Source organism: Varroa destructor, unplaced genomic scaffold (genome assembly GCF_002443255.2).
Source record: "Varroa destructor unplaced genomic scaffold, Vdes_3.0 BEIS01000001.1, whole genome shotgun sequence".
Lineage (NCBI taxonomy): Eukaryota > Metazoa > Arthropoda > Arachnida > Mesostigmata > Varroidae > Varroa > Varroa destructor.
This window is the reverse complement of record NW_019211454.1, coordinates 44,045,516-44,070,080: the sequence shown is the minus strand read 5'-3', so window position 1 is coordinate 44,070,080 and position 24,565 is coordinate 44,045,516. Positions and strand designations below refer to the sequence as shown.

At 44.0% G+C, this 24,565-nt stretch overlaps 1 protein-coding gene across 7 annotated transcripts in view; it reads right to left on the bottom strand.

The window, feature by feature from the left end:
• Positions 1-24,565, bottom strand: part of LOC111245982 (uncharacterized) — an 88,112-nt gene that overhangs the window by 37,062 nt on the left and 26,485 nt on the right. For 3 of the 7 annotated variants that reach the window (XM_086993430.1, XM_022795100.2, XM_086993414.1), the window contains exon 2: positions 5,360-5,403. The gene's annotated coding sequence lies outside the window, so the exon portion shown is untranslated. Of the gene's footprint in view, positions 1-5,359; positions 5,404-19,943; positions 20,041-20,898; positions 21,814-24,565 lie in introns of those variants that run through there. The other 4 variants (XM_086993411.1, XM_086993404.1, XM_086993408.1 and 1 more) reach the window with 4 other exon arrangements.

The window sequence follows — 24,565 nt, the reverse complement described above, 5'->3', positions numbered from 1 at the left end:
AAATTTTGCAAATAGCCAATTATATCTACGGCTGATAATGAATAGATGGGAATACTGGCTGGTACAGATTGCAACTATGTTAGAAGGTCGCTAATGGGGCCTGAGTTAAAGAATGTGGTCACAACCAGCCAGGTAGGCTCACACGGTAAATGATTAGAGGCGGCGAGGAGCAACAGACAAGCACGCAATCTCTTCGCCGTAACGGGCACATATTAACCGAACATTAAACCACCGTTCAGTGTAACTCCATTAAATTAAGTCGAAGCCTTCCCATGCAGGTTTTACCACCTTACAATCTAATAAATTACAAGAACCTCTACACTGATATCTGCGAACTATTGCGAAACCCATATAGTAAGGGAAACTAACGACCGAATCCATGCCGACGTAGAAATGGTGGTAGCATTAGCAGCAATTGTGAGCACTACTACGCAAGACAGCAGATTTGTCTTCCGACTCCATTCTTCAACAAATGAATGCTAGTATATGTATCGGTAAAGGTGTCATAACCATGTTAACATGCGAAGTGGAACTGCGTCACCGCTTCTCGCTCGGCTTATCTTCGTGCCGAAATTCGCTGCCTTTCAAGAAATCAACTATCATGAAGCTCGTAGCCTTTCCAACTAGAATATACGAGCAGATTTCAATTCCAGCGGCAGTTGCATGACAGCACCGCACCTGTCAGGTCGTAGATCCGCCATAAGTCATCACAATAAGCCTCGCATGATCCCGAACACTAGCAAAAAGGCAGAATAGGAGATCGTCAGGTGCAGGACAACAGGTGTAACAACATTATTAACAACGACCCCCCTAAGTGGTTGGCCCTTTAATCGGTTATAAATAAAATTGAAGAGATTTCTATAACATTGAACGAAAGTTCGCTCCGTCGAAAGCAACCGCATCGGTTGAAAAAATGTTCACGCGACGGAACATGTTGATATTTACACACCTGAAAGCTACCGCTGCCCGGAAACGTAGAAGGCAAGTGTTGTTAAATTAAGCAGGACTTCACAAAGATGAAAACACTGGACGGCTGTAGCTCCTTTACGGACGCTCGCTCCTTCACAAAGTTCTTTTTTTGGGCGTGATTAAAGGCAGTACACCAGTTCACCATCAATATTGAAGCTTGACATGTCATTGCGTGCTGTATAAATTAATGTTATTATTGGTGAAACAATTTTATATACACATACATTTTGTGAAGTATATAAGTACAACAGGCGAGAAGACGCTCGCGCCTAAACGCTCTCGACCGGATAGACGCCGAAACTGTTTATATCATACGGTATGCTCAAAAAGTAAAAACCTAAATACCACATATTCGACCAACACCGTAATATAGCCTGCAGTGCTTGCCGTCCCATTCAACATGTAACAAGGAACACAATTTCTATTGGTTTACCAAATAGATTGTGTTGTCGGCTACAAACAGGGTAACGTCTACAAATGCATCAGCATGCAAAATAACCGACCCAGCACATCTGTGGGGTCGGTCACGGGAATAGCTTCTGAGCAGTATGCCACGCTGCAGTATTAATTTAGGTTAGGCAGGTCTGTTCGCAACCAATGGCAAGATGAGTTTGGCGCTAAGCAGGTCTGGCGGCACGCCAGCGACCCCATCAACCGAAAGGTTCTTCGAGGTCCAAAGAGCCCGAGGGTTCCGACAAGACGGTGACGCAGCTCCCGGCTAAGAAGTGTCTTTGCAGTTTGAGAGTGCCCAGAAAAAGCGTGCACAAATAAAAAACCGCCAAATATGCCCCGGGCCACACTGCTAACCACGTGGCATAACCACGTCTAACATAGCATTGTAAACATGAAAAGGCCTCGATCATCCATCTGTTTCTAGCCACATCCAATATCTTTGTCGACCCTCAAGCCCACTTTGAAATACATTAATCAGGTCACACATGCTATCCAATGTTAACCATCATCATTTCGGGTTATAAAAAAAAATTATTTCAATAGCAAAATATCCGTAACGTACCTCAGAGCCTACAGCTAATACTACGCAGCTAAGGGTTCTAGCCAACTGACTGACACAATTTGCGCGTCTGATACACTGCTCAAAGGCTATCGTACTGTTTCAGATAAGCCGCACCTTCAGTTAGGACGGCTTTTAGAGTCCAGACATGCGGCAAAAAAAATACTCCATCAGAATCAATATCCGTGAGTGCATAAGGCCTACGTAACGCCGACGTAGCTGATTCCGAAGCGAGCCAGCGTCGCCACTGGCCCATTCTAGCTTGCACTACTAGAGCGATCTAAAAGCATTATAATTAGCCAAATAATAAATCTCGACTACAGATAAAACGTGTCCAAACGGGCATCCTGCCAGCGATAGAGGAACCGGCTGACCGTCCTCACGACAGTACGAAATCAATTAGACAGGAGACAGTCTTTAAGGGACCATAAGAACGTATCGTTGGCGGGCGGTTCCTCAAACGCTCAGTTGTAAGTTCTCATATGTCAACGGATTCTTTTCGGGTTCAAATCAAAAGGAATATATAAATGCACTAATTAAAATACAAAATAGCAATATGGAAATGAGACAACCGCAATCGAATAAGTACAACATTTAATAAAGCTATCTTATAGAGGTTGCAGAATCAGAATGGCTAAAATCGTCCATTTCCCCATACGTAGCTATCGCCTCTCGCTCAAGTTTTATACTAACAGGTAGCATAGCGCTATTTCTATGTTATATTACGAAATTGTTAGCTGCAGATGAAGATGCGCGTGTCTCTAGCCGCGTATCTTGCTCTCACCTTTTATAAATACAAGGTCGAGTAACTACGGCATTAAGAAAGAGCGTATAAGATGAATCGTGCATTCTTTACGTCGGCATTTTCGTCCGTAGCGACAGTTTTCTCTCCCGTTGTCCCCCCCTGTGTATCGATTTTTTTTGCCAACCAAACAATTCTACCATAATAATAATAATGACGATTTCCCTTCCCTGTTATTTTTTTTACTCGAAAAAGATCCGCCAACAAAATATCTCTGGGCAGCCATAGCCACGGAAGATCTGAGCGATAATCAGTCGTCTGCAGTTGCGATCCGCTGGTATAAGCGAGCGAACAGATGGCAGCAATATGTGACCGGTTGACCCGCCGACACGAGTTGTTCAACTTCTGTCGACTCGCGCAATCGCACACACCCGCCTGGAACCATCTGATCGAGTTGATAACGACACAAATTTTAGGCAACGTAACCAGATCCAGCGTCTGCGTTCTACCGAACAGACGCCTTCCTAACTAGATAGCTAAGTTCTGTATACAAAAGCAACTCCAGCAAAAAGTAATCCTTCCCTTTGAAGTTCTTTTGCAAGCGTCCCGCTGTCGTCTTGGGCCTTCATTATCTTTCGTAGCGGCGGCAGCAGCAGCAGCAGCAGCAGCAGCAGCAGTAGCCCATATTCATTGGCGGCGATCATTGCATATCCTACAAAGTAAATCGTGGTGTGACGTAGATTTGGCTGCATTGGCCACCGAAACACTCGCTACGATGGTGACGCGCGTCGTCTTGCTGCGAGGCAGTAGTCGGCAGCAAATGTAATCCCGTCGAGCAGCAGGGCGACGTGCATAATATCGATCGCTTTCTATTACTATTTGTACAATCTTAAATCTGTACCTATCCTATGCGTCTGTATCTCAGCTACATGCGTTCCCTGATAGCTACTGCCTCATTATTCTCACACGAACGTGAGACCGAATTTCAGAAAATATGTATGCCTTTGTACCAGAGTATCCACTCCTGTTTTTCGTGAGGCTGACAGGCAGAAATAGGCGCAAGCGTAAATTAACGCTTTCTCAGTCTACAATTTCCTGCTGTTTCTGATTACTACTATCATTTGGTGGCCGACCTCAAGAACCCTTAGTCATGATTAGCCTGTAGCATGTACTCGATGACTTTCTTCACTCCCGTAAATGATGTAAGCCTTTTAGTCGCTATTTCACCATATTTTCACCCACCCTCTCGTGTACGATCTGCTGATGCAGCGTCAGCGATAACTCCGACTATCACCATTACAGGATCCACCCGCGAGGGGGAGAAACAAGTAAAGGCGATAGAATTTCCCAAAAAAGACGGCTGTTCATGTGCTTGCACACGGTGTAAAGTGACGACAGTTGGCAATCCTTAGCATCATCGTCGCTATAGCCGAGTTGTTTGCAATGGTGGCAGAAATCCCAGTATTAGCGACAACAACAACAGAAATTACAAGCGGTAATTGTTCGGCCAGCTGTTCTGTCCGAAAACGCAACTGCCCAGTTCGATCTCCTGCTTGCGACAGGCTGACGACCCTTACAAGACGCTCTCCGTTAACCTCGAGCGGTCCTAAGTCGTCCTTTCTGTTGTCTACAGTGGCGCCACCACACCACCGGAGCTGACTATGCTTAATGAACGAATAATCAGATGCCCCGAGCAGAATTTCGGCCACACAAACGGAAATCGTTCCCATTGACGCTAATCGTTTTCCCAGGTCGGCTTCGCGTCTTTGTCTTGCTTGTTTCATTAATTGTAGCTGGGTTTGAGACCGTCTATCTACCACGTAATTTCTACAGGTGCTTTGTACATTGATAAAAGAGCTAATCTGATTAGCAGCTCAATACAAAGGATTAATAATAATACGATAAATAATGACGAAAATCGCTTGTTTTATCTTTTCGAAAAATTACTGATTTTGTTTGGCGCTCGATTGATACACTGGGTTGGACGTGGAGTATACCAATGCCCGCACCCGTACTGGAGACTTGAAACTGTCCAACATGAATCATTTAGAAACAGTGACTAGACCAAATGACATCGAATCAATAGGCTTACTAAAATGAGCGGCTGAAGTATTCGATAATCCTTAAGTTAAAAATGAACATAGCCATAGATAATAACGCTAAGTATAGCTAAAAAATAGCCCCATTTATGTTACTACTCCGTCGAAGTTATGACACGCCGAAACTTAAGCCGCTACGCAGTAACAAAATACAGTAGAAATAATGTCCAATACCAACTACAATGCCATGGTACAATAGTAGTATGATTTAGGCGGCAAGTCGGATGGTTAGTCAGCTATTGATCATGGAAGGTGCTGAATCCATATACCAAGGAGTATTATGAAATTTTCATCGAAAAAAAAGGCAAGCTTATTAGCCGTACTTCTTTTGATAGAAAGGGCGCTTCATTATTTTTCTCTGTGCATAGCCGTAATTGGCTTCAAGTTTTGTGTCAGTCAACGCACGAGTCAAGCACGCATGACTTAACGCTACATTATAATAAACGTAATTGGGTCTTGTTACTCAGCCATAATGGAAACCGTTACCTTTCCCACAGAACTAGATGGCCATGCGGATATCGTCACCTTTTAACGTACCTTTTACACGACGACGACGACGACGAAGCAGCTGAGTGGGTTTCCTGCAACGGCAATAACCATATCGCACATTAATACTTCTATAGGCTTCATGCCAGCTTGATAACAAAGAAACAACACCTCTAGCCGCTCAGGCAAGCAATGAACGATGGGCAAAATGTATCGCTGACAGAATACCGAGCAACGTCAGCTAGAATCGCTACGATGGTCTTCTAGAGCAATTTCTAGAGTCGCCACGATCAATGGCTACGGCATAGGTACACCGGCACTTCAGTCGACATCGATGTGAACCCAGTGCGCTAACGTTACATGACGTGAACGAAATGCCCTCGCTCCCCTCTTGTTTTATGATATAAAAAGCATCAGTGCCCACGGCATAGCGACGGAGCACAGCGGGATAGGTGTTTGCGTTCTGTCTAGTTACGTGCCGTTAGAGACGGACCACAGCTGATTGCCAGAAGAGAGAAGAAGCTCATCCGCTTGAAGTAAGCGATGGCTTTGCTTTCGCTTGATTTAGCATAAGCCGACGCTGTACGCTCGTTGAATGATGCTGGAACCATCTATGTTGCTGCTATATTGTTATAAGTAGGTGCTGGCAGAAACAGGGATATAAAAGCGCGCACTAACATCGAGAGTGTGAAATAACAGCGATAACAATCGCAGCGGCGGAATCAACTAGCCAACGAAGTCTATCGACATTACAACAAAACGTGAAGGCCACTTGAAGAAGCAAAGAGCGGGGTTTTTTTGCCGATGGCGTGTCGCGTGCAGAGCTTCCCGAACGGTTCGTTTATGGAATGGACGAAAGCCAGCAGCCACCGAAGAATGGTTCTGGTGAGATATCACCTTTATTACAATTGCAAGCGCAGCGCCGTAATTTAAACGGGAAAAAAATCTACAGCTATCTATAGCGGATCAGACGAAGAAGACCAATCAAAGGTGGAGCAAAATAGCCTCTGCTACCGATGCAGCTGCTTTACGACCTGTACAGATGTGCTGTGATGTATAGCTGATATTTTAGCTACTCATAAAAGGCCATTTTTGCCCCTCCTTCAGCTCCATGGGCGACGATTATAACTGATCAACAGCAACAAGATGGCGGCGGCGGCGGCGGCGGCGGCGACGACGACGACGACGACACCATGAACTACCTATATTCCATTTAAACTCCTCCCGGCAATATAAAAACAAGACGACGAAGCCGATACCGGTTAACAGCGGGTGACACAGTTATTTCCAATTATTCCTTTCTGACATCTAATGTACGATAATGTGTAATATATATATATATATATATATGTGCACGGGTTCATGTGCACGCCTATTCAAAATATGCTGAGCTGTGTCACGTGTGGTCGACCACTAGGAGACGGCGATTATAATGAGTACTGCTTCCAACCGTTCACCGTGGCGACACAAATGAAAAAATATGCGCATATCGTCACATCCCTGGGCGTTTACCGTAACGTTTGCCTTATATGTCAGCATTTGCTAATTTCCTATCGACTGACCTACAACTGTCGATGACCCAATGCTATTTAAGCTGCATAGCAGCTTAGTCTATAGATGGTACTGTAAATGTCATTTTAATATGCGCAATGATGACTATGGTGATCGTTTTAAGACAGCGTACGGATAAAAATCTATAGTTTTTCAGCCAGCTGGCTGTTAATTTTGCTTTCGTATAGGTGCTACTGATTTAGTTATGTAATAAAACGAACAGTTATTAACTACAGATGACAATAAGCCTGCCTTTGGTTAACTGATCGATAAAAGCAGCAGAAAATCTAACAAACAGATCCCTACACGCCAATAAACAAAAGGATATACTTCTGCGTAACACAAAGTACTTTCTCACGGTTGCGTAAAATCCACTATCAGCGCTCCGTTTTTATTTGCTGAACTAGTTGCCTCTCATCTATACGGCTGCAAGACACCGACCCGTACAAACTGGATCACTAAGACTACTTTATCCTTTAGTAGGCGTCCGTTTAATGCGCCACACTGACAACGATCGCCAGCTTAGATCGCGTCCCGCCGAAAAATACCACCGAAAACACAAGTCATCAGCTTAGCTGCTGCTGCTGCTGCTGCTGCTGCCAGTTAACGTCTGGCATCGTAGAATAAGCAAGCATGGTGGGGTGTCGTGTCAGGTGCTGCCTATGTTCGATAGGCTATGCTTGACAGCAGGCACTCGATCAACAATCACCGAATGCTAGCACATACAGCGCTGTCAAGCCGCGTACATAGGAAACCGTTTATTAAAAGATAATACATGGATAACTCAAACCGACTCAGACGGGCGGTAGCGCACGCGCGATCATCAATGAAGCTGTTCGAAGATAAGACCCACTGTAGCTGAAATACAATTATAAGATAACTCTAGTTAAAGATCATATTAAGTGCAACAACGGTCAAGGAAGACTTAACAGAAGCGAGCGGTTTTTGACGAGCTTCGCTCTCTCGGCAGCGGTTACGGATCATCGGCCACGAAGGACAAGCGTCAGAATTTCGTCACCCGAGCGACAGATCAACAGGCCATGACAACAACAACAACAACAATAGAAAAACAGCGTTTAGAGCGTGATAATCTGCGTAAGCGTAACGTTACAGTTGGCACACCCACAATGGTCAACATGACTGCGACAATTCTACGACAGGCGTGCGATTGGCGAACATATCCGTAACAGGCAAGCCACAATGTTTCACGGTCTCTTGTTAGAGAAGTAGTAGACGACATGAGATCGTATCGTGAGCTCAACAATCATCTGTGCTGGTAATAATCATACACATTGTTGTACCGACTATGAATAGATAAATTGGTGGTAAAAAGCATATTCCCCAACGACAACTACACAGTTAGCTGTGGTGCACGGACGTGCAAGCAGACTTGTATTCGACTTATAGAAGCATTTCACTGGCCGACAAGAACAGGTACGCTGTACTCTGTTACTCTATAGAGCATCGTCGTTGGCTAATCTGCTTCGTCTCCTCCGGGATATGTGCCTGTGCTCTGTCGTACTCAATGAAGGCACTTTCGCCAATCTACAATAATGCCTTTTGTATGTTTCCCCTACCGTGTTGCCTACTCTCTGGTGACAATAAATCATTAAGAGAACTGGTAAAAACGCCAGCATGGATGGATGTTATGAAATCCATTGCGTCTCTTTACCTAATTACACTGCCTCGACTTCTACCGTTCGAGGCCCGTTCGGTCGGTCGGTCGGTCGGTCGTCCGTCGTTCTGTTGATGGGAATACCTTCAGATGCTTTCGTCATCCAGAGCCCTCCCATCCATCCACCCATCATCGTTTGGGTGGCACGTCAATTTTGTATCTCGGCGTCGCCCCGTGAGTTACAGCGTAATGGCACACATTCCTTCAACCACCTGAACAGCCCCAACAGAGGAGATACGCCAAGCTAACATTTCTGACGCCTGTGGTCTCCCCAGACAATGCGAGCGTCCAACAGATGATGAGTATACGTCACGGTAACGGCGATATATACTATCGCAAAATCAAAGCTGCAGAATTCTAATCGATCTTTTTGCTTTAGAATATAATGCACTGTTAGATATCTTATATGACATATAGACCGAAGCATGAATCATGCAAACAAGCCAGAGAGACCACTTGGACTTTAATGGAGCGACATCCTTCTCAGGGCATTTCTAGATATACAGTAACAGCCACTGATTACAGTAAAAGCAAATCGCAAAAAAATAAAAATGACTAATAACAACCGAATGGTAAATGTAAGTGTTTTGTTTATCCTCTAAGATCAAAATACAAATAATGAAAAAGTCCACGGCCGACGTCCGCAAGAAGCATGGAAAAGATAAACCCTGAAACGTACCACCGCAATTAGTCGTGTAATACTGCTAGCGTAAGAGCCGCATTATGATGGACAGCATTATAGCGATTATATGGATAATTAATGATAATGACAATAGCAACAGTCATTGCAACCCAATTCAGTCTGAAGGCGTGTTCCGGGTAATCTGTTGTACGAAAATGAACGAACGATAAGCGCACAGACAGACAGACAGTTCTGGCGCCATAGCAGCTCAATAACCCGCGAACGGAAACAGGCGTCTGGTCATGAAGCCAGTCGATGATTAGGGGAAGAACGAAGACTTTCGAAGAAGTTTAATATGAACATTGGTTAGTAATGTATTCGTCTTCTGCCGTAAGGTATTAGCGGTAGCTGGTTATTCGGCCAACACAGTTTTTTTTTACATAAAGGCAAGAGCAAGCGAAGCCCTTATAGAGTTTTCACACCTCTTTTTATAATACACGATTACGGAGACGTTGCTGCCGTGGGCCTTCTGTCGGCCGATTCACAAGTCGAAACTTTCTTATAGAAGAAAACCGGGATGGTGTCATTCGTTTTCCGCAAATGAGATAACTACAAATTGAATACAATTGCAACACAAACTAAAATGGATCGATGTCATAGGCGCACAGATGGCACGTGTTGCATATGATAAGCCTGCATGGTTCATCAATATGGATCACTTTTCTGACTATTTTCGCTCTCCTGTACGTTGAGTATCTCCTACAGATGCCAATCTAGGAGTTAGTCGGCGTCTTTTCTCCGACCTTCACGCATGGCCTTCACTTCAAACTGTCGATTTTCCAACCTGGCCATCTTAGCGGAATCGGTCTGGCTGTATTCAGGCTGTCTACTTCAGCCGTACAACTACCTTGTCAGCTCGACGCAGCAAAGATAAAGCTGTTGAAAATAAATGCTGCTATCGATTTGTGTGCAGATCAGATTTAAGCATTCGTTGAGTCGGCTTGGGACGGTAACGCTCATGGCTTCCTTTGATATTCTCACTTTTGTTCCATGAAGCACTTCTTCAAATTCAGTTAACACGTCCATCAATATTGGGTGGCCCACTTAATTGTACAGCCGGTCGAACACGGCAGAACCTGCTTAGCTTACGAGAGCGATTTCGCTCGTTTTTCAAATTTCGTCTTGTTCCATCGTAACCCTTTGTAGATATTGCCCCCATATAATAGCATAACACTATTGCTTCTTTTTCTTTGTTGCTGCTGCTGCCGCCGCTGTAACACGTGCGGTCTGAGCTGGCCATTACAATTTCTGCTCGTCCGATTGTGCTGTATTCACGACAGTGGAGTCGCCTGAGCAGCCGCCACGGGCACAAACAGCATTAGCAGAAAACGTCCATCGGAGCGGTTCATCGGATAACCAGCTGATCAGTCAGCCGACAGATAGCGCCGACGCTTAAGTGTCCTGGGATAACAAAGCAATTACATGAAAGCTTCATCACTTACATAACAATGACAGTCGCCAGGTACCCTACATCTGCACCTTTTCAGATCTCAGCTGCGATTCAACATCGCCTTCTGTCACTGGCCTTAGCTTTCAGGGGGTAAACAGTTCAGACAGTAGAGAAAATGTTTGAATGCTATTTACTAAACGACAATGCTCTTCGGATTATTATTATTATTATTAGAATTAGTTGCTATCGTAGTTGAACGTCAGAAATGTAACAAAAGCCAAGTTTAAGTAGGACGCGTAAATGATACCATTAAGGTGGCGTTGATTTTCTTATTCTGGTATACAGAATCGTGTGAGCGATGGCGCCGCGCGTGCACGAGCATCTTTCTGCAGTGTGCGCTCTTTCGTTTGGATTCTAAATAAATTCAACTCATTTATTTTTTAATCCATTTCATTCGAAACAGCAGTAATCATCCAAGTGCTATTTAACGGACTTAATAAAACTGGCATTTTATTTAATAGCAGTAACAGAAGTACATAAGCGTCAACTACGGTTCATGCCGCATGGTCTCAAGTACGCTACGAATCATGACGCCACGCTGACAGCGACCCTAACGGCGAAGTTGCACCCGATCGCTGGGTCGTTTTTTATATGGACTCACACTAAAAAAAGAGCACGAAGTACTACATCGCTTTTATAAAAGTGGCAAAAACGTCATGCTTTTCACTTCGTACCTTCGACGCCGCTATTGCTAAAGCAAATTTATAATTACCGTGTAGTAACGCCGCATAACCGCATATATATATATATATATACATAGCAAACACGTGACACTGGCTGGCTGGCTGGCTGGCTGGCTGGCATCAATAACAGTTCAGGTAAAGCATATATAAATGCTCTACACGTCAGTGGTTATCGTTGCGGCCCGTCTCGAATGCAGCCAGCCCAAACGGAGCCATATACGTTTCTGTCCTTTAGAACGTTACTAAATATAGGAGATACGTATTAGTAACTCGAACGTAACACAAGTAAATCCATATAGACGTGGCAAGCGAACGGCCTTGTGGCTCATCGAACTCCAATCACTTCATGAACTTCATTATCAATGTGGCATAACATCCCATACTTGCTGTTGATGCGACCACGAGCACGAAAAATTTCACTCGTGTTACGCTAGAAGTCATTTCAGGGATGATGATTAATATTATCGAAACAGAGAGAATCGTTCGAGATTTCATGGTGTTCTGGACGCACACAGGCCATCCCATAATCTCTATTCAGGTAGTTGCTGCCGACAGAATGCCTTATAATTATAGTTTGTACATACATACATACATACATACAGATACGTAGAAGAGTCAGAGGAGAGAACTTGGCTTAGCCCGGTAAACGGTATCCACTATCTGTTCTATTTTCTCTGGGCTGGCGCACGCACGTTCTGTCCCCAGAGAATATCGACTTAAAAAGACTGCGCACTGCCCATTATTGTGCAACTAGAAAAAAAATCGTGGGAGTATGGAGTGAACCACGACGACGATAACAGAAAGAAACATTCCTTCTGTTTTTCGTACTCGGACGGATTTGGCTGGCTACGCGACGACGAGTAAAACCGCCAGATCGATCAACCAAATCTCTCTGATATTTTGATTCAGTTTTTAAGTTGTTCCTCCACGATGATGCCATCGGTGTATCTGGCTGTTGACAACGAATTGGCCACCGTCTGCCAGCAGACTATCAGAATTATGGATGTAACGAGTGACTTTGAAATATTTGATGTTGGCAATGATTCCTGCAAATAATAGTTTATTTAAATACCGCTGCTCGCGCATATATGTAGGTTAGTTGTGACGGGAAAAGATAGCGCTCGTTATTGTTGTGACTCGCGCCATTGCTGTCTCCGTCGTTTCTGCTATTGCTGTTGCTGATACTTGCCCATATACGGCACGTTGTTTTACCCTATTTATGAGGGTACATATATGTTAGCTCTTTTTAGCACCACCACAGCCACGATTATCACCAAGATGGTCACTTCGAGGATTACCATTTTGTTGGTGGCACCCGCCCAAAAATCCTCAAAAGCGTAGAAGCCGTCACGTCGATGAAAACAATAATAACGATGCTGCCTGCCATTATTCTAGCATAACTGCCACCGTCCTAATAACAATAACTGATGCGACATCAGCAACGAAGGCGACTATCGATAAGCGACTGGATGAAGAGCGGGGTATTGAGGCAGGAAATCAGCGACAACGATTGCTACAAACAGCAGTTACCTACGATCGACCATGAGACAAAAAGGCTAAAAGACAACAATGATAGCAGCAACAGTCGAAACGCTGGTGGCAAAAAGAAAAATAACTAAAAAATTATGCTGTTCACCAGCGAATGCCAATGAAGCGACTACTGCGAAGGAGGACGAAGCCGAAAGGAGCGGGGTCCCAAAACGTCGACTGGGGGCAGAACGAGGACCTGCTGGTTATAACCACTCATAGCTAAAACTACTGCTGCGGCTGTTACTACGAGCTGCCCGCACGGCGACTAGCGTCGTTCACATAAAGTAGCATCACAACAACAACAGCACCGAATGAATTTTGGGGGGAGCTATGGCGGGACTGGATGATAGTGATGGCTCCAGGCGCCAACGGGGAGCTGTCGCGAGCTTGGCGAAAGGTGTCACAAAAATTTGAGAAGTTAGCAACAGCCAAAACCCGGCATCGATCGACGACTGTATCTATGGAATACCATATCACCACAAACAGACGGGTAAACGCGCTTTGAAAACCGACCAGAATCACAATCTCGATCCGCAAGAAAAGACAGAGCTGAAACCGGCCAGAAATTCATAGAAAAGAAAAAAAAAATGTTTCATGTTCGATCGCGCTCTGCTGAAGCCTCCGAAGCGACCAACTTCGCTAGCCGAAGTTGTAATCAAACAGAAGCCAGACATAGACCTAACATTGACGTAAAAAAAACCAGCAAGCTTACTTACCCATACAATGACTACCCATCCGCGATCAGTGACAACAAAATAGTAATAATATTCATGATTTCGCAAACATTTTGAAAATCGACACTCGATCAACCTAATGCTTAGAAGTGTTCGCGGATGTACGGAATTCTGCCCGCGAAGATAATAACAAAATATAAAAATGACTAGCGTGAAACGCTTAGGGGCAAGAAATTTCTGTGCTTCATCGCGCAATTATTACCGCGCGATGCTCAGCACATCGACATCCATAAATACTACATGTGTATGATTAAAAAAAGAAAAAGTACATTTACATTTCGCAAGCTATATGATAACTGGAACAATTCTTATTTTTCTGGCTTCTCCAAGCCATTAATTAGCATTTTTATATGGCCGACTATGGAGCGATATTTATTCTTTGCCTTGTTCAGTAACTTTACAATAATAATGTAAGGGTAGAAAGCAGCGTATGGTATACACACACCACACGCTAGACCGAGTTCTGTGTACTTAGGACAAGTGCGTGATCGCATGCTCGCATATAAAAGTACAATACCTAAGGAAAATAAGCGAAACGAAAATGTGGCTTGAGAAATCTGTTCTCTACTTTTTAAACGTATCTCTATCGCCTTTTCACAGCTCGTCTATGTGTCAAAGTTAAACAGGCATCGCTAGATCGCGCTCGTTCTGATTCCACCGCGTAGTGGAAGCCAACGTAACTCGTACATTTTGATTTTTCTACAGCTGCACCCAGTTATAGTAGTTGAAACCTGCTGTGGTAAGAAAAATGTCTGATTTGTTTCCATTTATTGACTGACTTCGTTGGGAGAGTACCGTATGAAGTCTACAAAACTCAAAGTGTTGAACGATCCTACAATAATCGAAAGCTAATTGTATAACAGGTCCTGTCGATGTCAGGACCTCGAATCGACAATGTTCTCGTTGGCGCTCTGTTCCTTCGGCGGATCTCAGGTGACAAGTGCAGTTTCGTTGGCTCGAAAGCTGATGGTCAGTCGACGACGTGCTGGACCTTAGCAGAGGACCCCCTACCGTCATAGAGGTATTGTGTTCTATTCTCGTCCTGATACTTGCTGTAACGCACACTGGCAACCTTCAAGCTGATCTATAGCTTTCAGTAGAATAATAGTGGTAATAATAATTCTTATTATAACAATAATAATATCATACGCCACGGAAGCGAACGGCGGATGCTGCTACATATATATATATATATACATATATAGTGCACACACCCTTAGGGGTGAATTTTTTAATACACAAGTTTAGCTACTCATTTCATTATGTTATTATACCATTTCAGCAACAGCTAGCCCTTGTCCTGTTATATTACATCGCACACAGTTGAGGACCTCAATCACTGCCGCTAACCAACACACGTCACGAAGCTTTGTTCTTCTATCAATGAAGTCGTCATAGTGGTACTAATAAAATTATGGGGAAAAGGCATGTATACATAATAAAGAGGATTTTCTATTTTTCGAAAATTGGTGGTAGCACTAGTCAATCCTGGTAGTAGTATCAGTAGTAGCAATGGCGGTTGTAATAGGTAAGTCAAGTGTTTCTTCGTCATCGGCAATTATCCACTAAAGACTCGTGCCCTGCCTCTTTCCGACTCGAGGAGACTAAGAAGGGCCGGAGCATCTGATCTATTCAGTGGAGAAATGTCATAATAGCAGCAATAGCGACCGCAGCAGCGAAATAAACGTGCCCTGTATTGAGCAAACCAGCAAGCGCTAAAACAACGAATTTATTCTTCGAGCAACCCCAATAGCAAAAGTAGTAATTGTGGCAGTTGTAGTAGCCGACGTGGACGACGCCGTTGCCGTCGTGGTCATGGTGCTGGTGGTAGTAAATGCGAACAGAGATGTTCGAACGTAGCTAGCACTGCCACCGCGGCCATCGTCATCCCGGCGGCAGTTGCGACGTTGCTGCTTGCTTTTGATTTCCTTTTTCGTTGAACGAACAGACGGAATCAATCGAACGTCGGCGGTCATCTTGGTGCCTTTCGAGCTACCGTTTCAGTTGCTGCTGCCGACGTTTTTGCTGACAGACGCGCCGGTCTTTCTCCCTTATTCCGCCTTTATGCCATCGACTTGAGCTTGTTGCAGTTCAGCGTCATGTAGAGCGTGACCAAAGCCACGCCAGTTTTCGCTCTGCTGAAAACTCGACCCTGCATCCACTCTCTTCACCGTTATGCCCGCACCAGTTCACCATTCACCCCTTCTTCCCCTAACCCCCCATAGAGCTGCCTTCTTTACGACCAAAATGTCGGGAAAACAAGAAAACGACAGTGACGAAGGACCATCTGTACAAAAAGTATCAAGCGCCGGACCAGGCCGCCAAAACAAGGCAGACGACACAGGCGAGCGGCGCTGCTGCCATTGAACGTGTTCAGGCGCTATAGAAAAGGAATATTTCAATATTCATCGTGGCTCTTCTTTTTTCGTCATGACAAGAGGAACCACCGACGGGTCGGTGGGTAGCTATGCCTCGTTCTTCTGTCGTAAAAGAATTGTTTTCTTGAAGATATGCAGCAGAAGCAACATCAGCAGCAACAGCAGGGCAGAAGGCATGGTTAAGACAGTGCAAGCAGTGGCCAATCAAACTATTTGCGTTCCTACTGTGAACAACCCATCGTCGTGTATACTTTACGGCTTCGCTACGTACTTTACAGTTTAGTAACTATAGTGGCTAAGTCGTAGTGGTTCTTTTACATATCCATGTACAACTGCATGCAGTACAGACCGCGACTAACTTCTATGCAAGTTTGTCAATGCAAACTATAGCAACAATACATTTGCTGATTCAGTTAGTGTCCGCACTAACACTGTTTAATGAATTCGTTAATTAGGGCTAGGTTTTTTTTCTTTCCATTGTCCATCATGAAAAATATGCGCACAACAGGCAAGACTCCGTTTCAGCACTCGACGTTGGCACAATGTTTAATTACTGGCAGAATTAACCTGGCGATTATTTACTTATGCTCTTCCTTTAGCGTTGAGTAACTTCATTATCACCTCATTTTTCCGTGCTCCTCCTATGGTATTAACTTTTTTCTTTTTCCATTATTCATTGTGGGTTGCTTTTGCCGTTTTTGCAGCTGACGTTCTTGTCGCCGCTGATTTCTACCGTCGCTACCGCTGCTCTTGTTATCAGCGCAGACTCATCTGTCTAATTCTATTGTCTGATCTTCCGACTGATAGCAGCAGCATAAGCCAAACGTCTCTGTGCGCTGCACTGCTGGAAGTTGTTTATCGATTACTAGTCCCCCTGTTGTGACCAAGCAAACGGTCACCAAACGCGATAATCATTATTAACACTCGGACCAATCGTTTTTTTGACGTTGAGAAGAGTACGCGTGTATTCATGCACGACGACCGCATACGCATAGGTCTTTGCGTGTGCGTGCGTACAGCGTACTGTAGTTTAGCAGTAGGCAAGAATGAAATGAGTCCACCTGTACCATCGTCGCCAGCTGCAACAGTAGCAATAACGATTGTGGCGCCAAAGTAGTTCCTCCGTCAAAAATGCGCCAAATGATGATACAAACACTTGGACTGTAGCAGCCGAGCATGCACAGGATACTAGCGTCGTAGTTGCGTGCCGGCATCACTTCTGGCTGGCTCGCCGGCTTCGTTGTGGACGATATCGACCACGAACTACCTAAAACCCCGAGTGCAGCCAGCACAAGTATCACAGCTCGACAAGAAAGAACTTGATAGACTGACAAAACGAAGCATATCGAACATTTTCTCGAAGACGAACGGGAAGCTGAGCTGGATACTTTTGAGGGAAAGATGCGCGGTAGGTCGGGCGAAGTCTCTAATGGGAACCGTATTCGTTTTTAACTAAGCTGAGCCAGCGCTAATAGAACCGCTCAAAGGGAATCATCAAAAAGAAGTGACGTCAAATTCAGTCCCGCTAATGATCTGTGCTAGGTAACCGACAAAGCCGATGAATTGCACCGGCGTAACAGCAGCATCGAATGCAGAACATCATAAACGTACAATAAAAGGAAAAATAGAGAGAGACCGAGAGATATTGCGAGACGCTCTATTGGTTGGTTGATCCTTTTTTCAGATTTTTGCGTCGATGCCCAGCATGCTCGTTTTTTTTTACCGTTTTTTTACTTTTCTGTTTTCTTGTCGCAGCACAACAAAAAATTTAGAGCGTGAGGCAGTAGTAACTGGTTCACGATAGCAGCAGCAGCAGCAACAGCAGCAGCAACAGCAACAGCAGCAGCAGCAGCAGCAGCAGCAACAGCAGCAGCAGCAACAGCAACAGCAGCAGCAGCAGCAGCAGCAGCAGCAACAGCAGCAGCAGCAGCAGCAGCAGCAGCAACAGCAGCAGCAGCAGCAACAGCAACAGCAGCAGCAGCAGCAGCAGCAGGTCGCTCGCCACTCGCAGCTATTACGGCAGGATGTACATACGTGTGCAGGTATTGGATTCATTCACACCAACAAAGGCTGGTCAAAAGCAACCGTTATGCGCACCATCATGTAAATAGGGTATGATTGCCTCTGTTGTATACGAATAACTACCGGTACTGTGCTTAAATGGAAGATGTAGTATTACCTTTATCGTTGCTATTGTCGTCGCCAGTGTGGCCGCGCAAAAGTTAATCAATTCAACAGCATTCTGTTATCTTCAGATGGCTTATATGCAATAATAGCTTTTTTATCATGACGGCTATTTAGCATATCAGATAGGTAAATAGACAAGTAAGAAAAGAAACGCAAAAGGAATGTCATTGTTATTCAGTGTTCGGGGTGTATTTGGATTCTGGGCCCATATAGTAAGTTATAGGCCGGTTCACTGATAACGGCAGCCATCGTTGCCAGCGCATGGTACGCCGAATATAATAATAAAACACACAGAAGTAACAATAATATGCTCTTGTTCCAGTGCGTAAATAAAATATGAGAACCAGTCGGCGATTGTTGTGACGCAGATCCGCGCACCAGTGCTGGAAAATATTGCCCTGGAAGAACAGTTTCATCCTTTATGGTTTGTGCCATAAAAAAGCCATTGGCAGAAAACCGGATTTTTGCATGAAATACCACAAAATAACGACAAAATGACAACCAAAGAAGCTTCCCGGGTTAGCAATGCACCACAACATACGCGCATTGAAGCAGATATGGAAACCAAAACGTTCTGAGAAAGATGAAAAATTGATATATATATATATATATATACGCCAAAATCAACGGCGGTTATTATTACCGTGACTAGACTAGAGTAACTAATCCGTTTAAATACGCTATTAACGCACTTGTCTGATTCCTTAACGCGGTTAGTAATTCCTAGCTTCAGTTTTTTGCATTATCATAGCCAAAAAAAAAAAGCAGTTCGTCATAAGTTTACAGACAAACTTTCGCCAAATCGAGATTAGCTGATACTAGGTAGCAGAATAAGAGCGGCATGGTCTTGTCAGATTAGTGAACATTTAGCCCGTTGGTCAGAGAATACTACGTTCAACAGAATTCTAGTAGAACGCAACGCTTCAAAGACTAGAACGGAAAGCCCAACAAGTTGCTATTGCGTGCATTATGGAACGCCTTAGCTGATCAACTCCATTCTTACGTCTTTCCTCAGGTTTTGCGAATCTAATAGTATGGTTGCTACATATAGACAAGCACAAGTTGAGATCTTAAGATTATTTAACAGAACTTATTAGCATAATGTAACGTAATATAAAGGAAAATATTTGCACGACGACAACCATAGCAATGGCGACAACAACAACAACAACAACAACAAAAACAGAGCGGGAGCTGACGTAGTAAAGGCAACTTATGCTGCTCATCGATCTTCGTTCATCACTATATCCAAATAGAGATCTTTATTTATTTACTAGAGATATTTATTTTTAATCTCGACAACCACCATCCAAGCTCAAACCAACGCGGTTAATGTTCTATATATATATATATATATATATATATATATATATATATATATATATATATATATAGCGAAAGAGAGAGAAAGGAGAAATTCATAACCAAGGGGCGTTTCGCGCTGCCTCCTTTAGCTGTTGACAGATGTTGTCCATGATAAAGTCTAGATAATATCAAAGTATGGAAGAAACAGAGAAAATACGAGTGACGGTAGACCCACCCTGTTGATTTCTCTTAGCATGCGAAATTCAAATGAGTTAACAGAAAGTATAGTAGAACCGCAAGCCGTTGACTGCAAAATCAAACAGGCAGGTTCAGCGTTTTGGCTCCTCGCTAACGGCTACAGATAAAAGTCAAGTACCGCACTACTACAAGGTACAAAATTGGTCTAAACATGTAGCACAGACAAAACAACAACCAAATATTTACACTTGGTCAAAATTACATTCTACCATAAGCATTTTCGCAAGCACTCGCTTTCCGACGTGCGGTCCGACGCTACGCCTGATCTTTTTCCTTCCGATTTTGATCCAGTCGCTGTTCTAGAAATACGAATCAGAATACCAGAGATCGCGTTATTACATGTAAGCCACTAATACGCTTGGGGTGTCAGCGAAAGTGATTGGTCATCGTTTTAAGGGGTGTGTAGTTTTGCCTGCTCTGTCTGTAGTCCAACGCAAGAGGCACTCCAATTGCTGAAGCCAGAGCTATTTCAGATCGATTTACTTGTTTGGTGACCGATAATATTGAAACAATATGAAAATGTTCACCACACAAATGCTCGTTTCTCTATAGCGATTAGATCGACCTTATTAGTATAACAGAAATGAACGGCCGTTAAGGCTTATGGTTGACTGATCGATCGCTGGGATCATATTTGCATATTGTTCAAGAATATGATTACAGCCTTTCGGCAATAAAGACAGCACATAGTCAAAGGTATGGCCGAGTCGACTATTACTAATAGAAAAAACTTCTTCTGAGGGAGGGACTTACCGAATGGAAGGCTTCACTTCAATGCAATAGCTTAAATGTGCTAGAGCTATATATGACTGGCTAAATTTTAACAATATTTAGTTAACCAACTTTCAATACTCTCCGAGACCATTTAGTGCGTACTTTTGGATCATTATTTCTGCTCTAGAACTGCTTGGACATATTCGCGATACAACAAGCTCTTTTTCATGATAGCTACCTGGAGTAGTTAGTTATGAGATTTCTCTCAAAGTAAAACTACGATAGACTTCAATATCACTTTAGTTTCGCTGACGCCATTTTTTCGTGTTTCTTTCGCATTTATTTTTACCGTGTACATATCCCGTATCGTCACATGTCACATACGTTCATGTATATATAAAGAATGCAGGCAGGACAGTTTATTGTCAAAAAAGAGTGCTAACATGCGATGTCATTCAAACGTAGTAATAACCAGGCGGGAAAAGCATCAACAACAGCGGCCGTGGCGGTGATGACACCACGAAGAGCACATTCTCGTTTGGTCGCAAGTAGATCGTACACTAATCGGCGACGCCGTCGTCGTCGTCGTCGCCGCCGCCGCCGCCGCCACAAAAAAAAGATAGACAACTGTAGCAGACAGAGATGTCGGCAACGACATCTCCAAACGACACTTCATCTAAATCTCCCATTATCTTATGTCAGGGCGGGAAAAGCGGCCGCCTGACTACGACCCGGCACACCACATCGCCAAACGCGAACAAATAATCACAAATTTTACTGGCGCCACCACCGTCACAAAAGGTTTTGTCACCGCTGCTACAGCCGTCAGCGGCGCAGCTTCGTCTGCTGCTGTCTGCTCCGTGTAGACACCTTGTGGCTGGAGTGCCTTGAAGCATTGATTTTTTTTTAATGAAGAAGATACGGCGTCGACGACAACGATAAGAACGCAATTTGGTGCTGATTCGTTGGTTAGCGTAATGGCCGCTTTGCGTTTCTTCCTCCTCCTTTTTTTTTCTATCTTAATTCTCTTTTTTGACACATCAAAATACAGTAACAACAGCACGAGCAGCTGCAATAACTCCACTATTAATACACAGCTGGCGTCGTGCAATCGGCGTCGGTCGCAAGTGTCGCTGCAATCTGTCATTGTCGTAGGTTGTCGGACTTGGCGGCAAAGGAGGATATTGTTTTTGCTGCTGCTGCTGCTACTGGTCGTCGTATTAATGTTTGAGAGGTCACAGCAGTAACCGCTCGAAGTGGTTTTACAACTGACTAGCACTATTCTTGGCAATGTTGAACCAATTCATAACAAAATAGTTATACTATTTTCGAACCGCGACTGGCCATGTTCTATACATGAGGGCAAATAAAGCACGACACTTCCACGAAATCCTTTACATGTACTCGAACCGTCATTCCTGACGCTCATGTTTGTCTAATAATACCATCATTCACCGCGACTACAGCTTGAATTCAAATGTTCCCGCCATAGCCCTGCTGATGCCTTCTCGATAGCGTGAGTAAGCGTATCGACGTCGTTGCGTCGGAACTTCAAGAACTTTTGCCTAATAACGCTTCATGCATAGTAATCCAACCTTCATACATAGTAAATCAGCGCTATTCGGTGGCCATATGTGCTCATCTCAGAAAATGTCTATATTCTCAGTCAGCGCGCCATGTACTACTAATCGTCTTGTATGAGTCGCCGCATCATCTCGCTGGAGCGCGCATGGTCTTCTTTAAGCTAATCAAGTTATACACAATTGCACAATAATTAGTAAAGCATACAGATAAATTTGTTTAGTGATGCGGTCGTATTTCTGGAAGCATAGCGGCATAACGTCTGCTTTACTTGACCTCGTAATTAGAACATCGATTTGGTCAGAAGTCCTTTTCTACTCAAAATAGGTGCATTGCGAACAAGCTAGCGATAAAATATCAGCGATTCGTCGTTGCATCGAGGGTAAAAGTGTTCTCGTCAGAAAATTTCATACGACTTACTGCTGTATTCTTTCGATACCTGATTAGCAAACAACACCGGTCAAATCACTTAATTTTATTGTCCTCAAAGGGAATTTCTCTAACTTTTATAACAGACAACGTAGGTCTGAGGCTTTCGTAAATAGTCCGTGACATCGTCCAAATTCCTTCACCAGGAGCCTCATCGAAGAGACACAAGAGTGCAAAATGCATTCTTAGCAAACAGCAATTAAGTTTAGAATCCGCACCTTTTTTCTTTGTTATTGTGGAGCTTCCGTCATGTCGTGCTGAACCCTGTTGTGCTTGTACTACCGAATATTTATTTGCCAATAGAGTGCACTGACGATTTGGGGTTCTCGGTGACCATTCGTCCAGTACGCAGACATCGTGTAATAGCTGATTTTTGCCTCTCCAAATCCGAACTCAAATTCCGAAAACGACATATTGTCGTCCGCCATAGCAAGTTCTAGAAAGAAGTGGTTTTAGTTTGGTATCAAAAGTAGCAGATGCACGCATGCCGTAACGACAAACAGTCCGTCAAGGTTTGTCTCAATTTAGATGCCGAACCTTGTATATAGGGAACTACACCGAAGTCGTATAGTAGAAATGATAGCGATAGTACGAGTTGTAGCGCTCTTGTTGCTACGATGGCATTGGTTAAAAAATACATCGAATCGATGGGATGAATGGGGAATCGTAGCAAAGTCATCATTTGACTGATGGTATTGCTGTCGTTCCCCATGACATGTATATATATATATATATAATGCCATTGTAATATATTAATGGTTCGTTGATCGTTTAACTATTGTGTGACCGCTGTCAGTTGAAGACAGCAGTGTCAAGTGCGGTAATGGGGGGTGGTTTTGTGATCGTAGTAGCTGATGCGCAACCCTGACTGAAATGACAGTTCCATGCAAGAGACACAGGCTGGCGACGACGAAAACCCGTCCGGTACACATAGGCGATCGCATGCAGCAGCACACAGACTGATATGAAGAAGAAAAAATAACGGACCAACCGTGGCGACAGCGGCTCGAGAAGGTCGACAGCTTTGCTCCAATCGAATACGATACTACCGTTACAAATTTTTGTTTCGCGCTGTCGTACGGTTGTATGGAAAAATTATTTGTTGTTTACATTTTAAATACGCTAGCGATAATCACAAAAGCGAAAAGAACAATGTGACAGAAAATGAAAAGTGTCGAAGTTCAATCAACCTAAAATCGTTTTGTTTGTAGCTGATTTTGACAATGACTGACAGAAGCTGTCTTTAGTTTGGGCCGAATAGCCTAGGTCGCACTAGCAGAACAGCCTGAGGCTACCTGAAGCTTGAGAAAGAAGTAGCGAAGAATTCATAGTGGATTATTCAGCTCAGCGATTTTGAAAGCGGCAATTATCGTGTAAGTTGAAAACACCGAGAACTATGCTATGCCAAAAAGTGCGTTCATCTGACCTTTACCAAGCATAGCACAACACGACACGACACTGTAGGAAGCGCGCTGCTACAGTAGCGTTTATGTGATGTCGGGAACCTTTAGCCATAATGAGCCTCCATCGCTGACACGGAGACAAAATCAGCTCAATGCGGGCACTGTTAGGCAAAGTGCCACTGTGACCTCCGTCAATCATGGCAGGGCGTCATTCTCGTACGCAGCAGACATGGTCGCTAACCTGCTGTGACAGCAATGTAGCTCAAAGTGGATTTGACTGTCGCTGGCCGACGTCTAATACATTCAACGCGCTGCCACATAGCGCCGAATGAACCGAGTTAAATAAGTAGCTGTAGCGGGTTCGAGAACAAAATTGTGATTAGTAGACAGTTTCGGATGCCGGCACTCTTCCTCGCTGTCCCGCCGCAAAGGACAAGATGCAAATGACAGAATATATAAGCAAACTATGCGACCCTACAGAGCTACACGGGCTCAATTGTGCAGAGGTATGTAAATGTCTTTGGACCGTAATAGCTACAATGGATGTATAACGGTAGCAGGCGCAGTCGAGGAATTGCTCATCAGCGTAGCGAACCTCCTGTCACACGCCTCTCTTTTGCCAGTCCATGTATAACATAAGCTAAACATATACGTGCGCACAGGCTCACACACAGATGTCTGTGAAGTGGTAAACGTG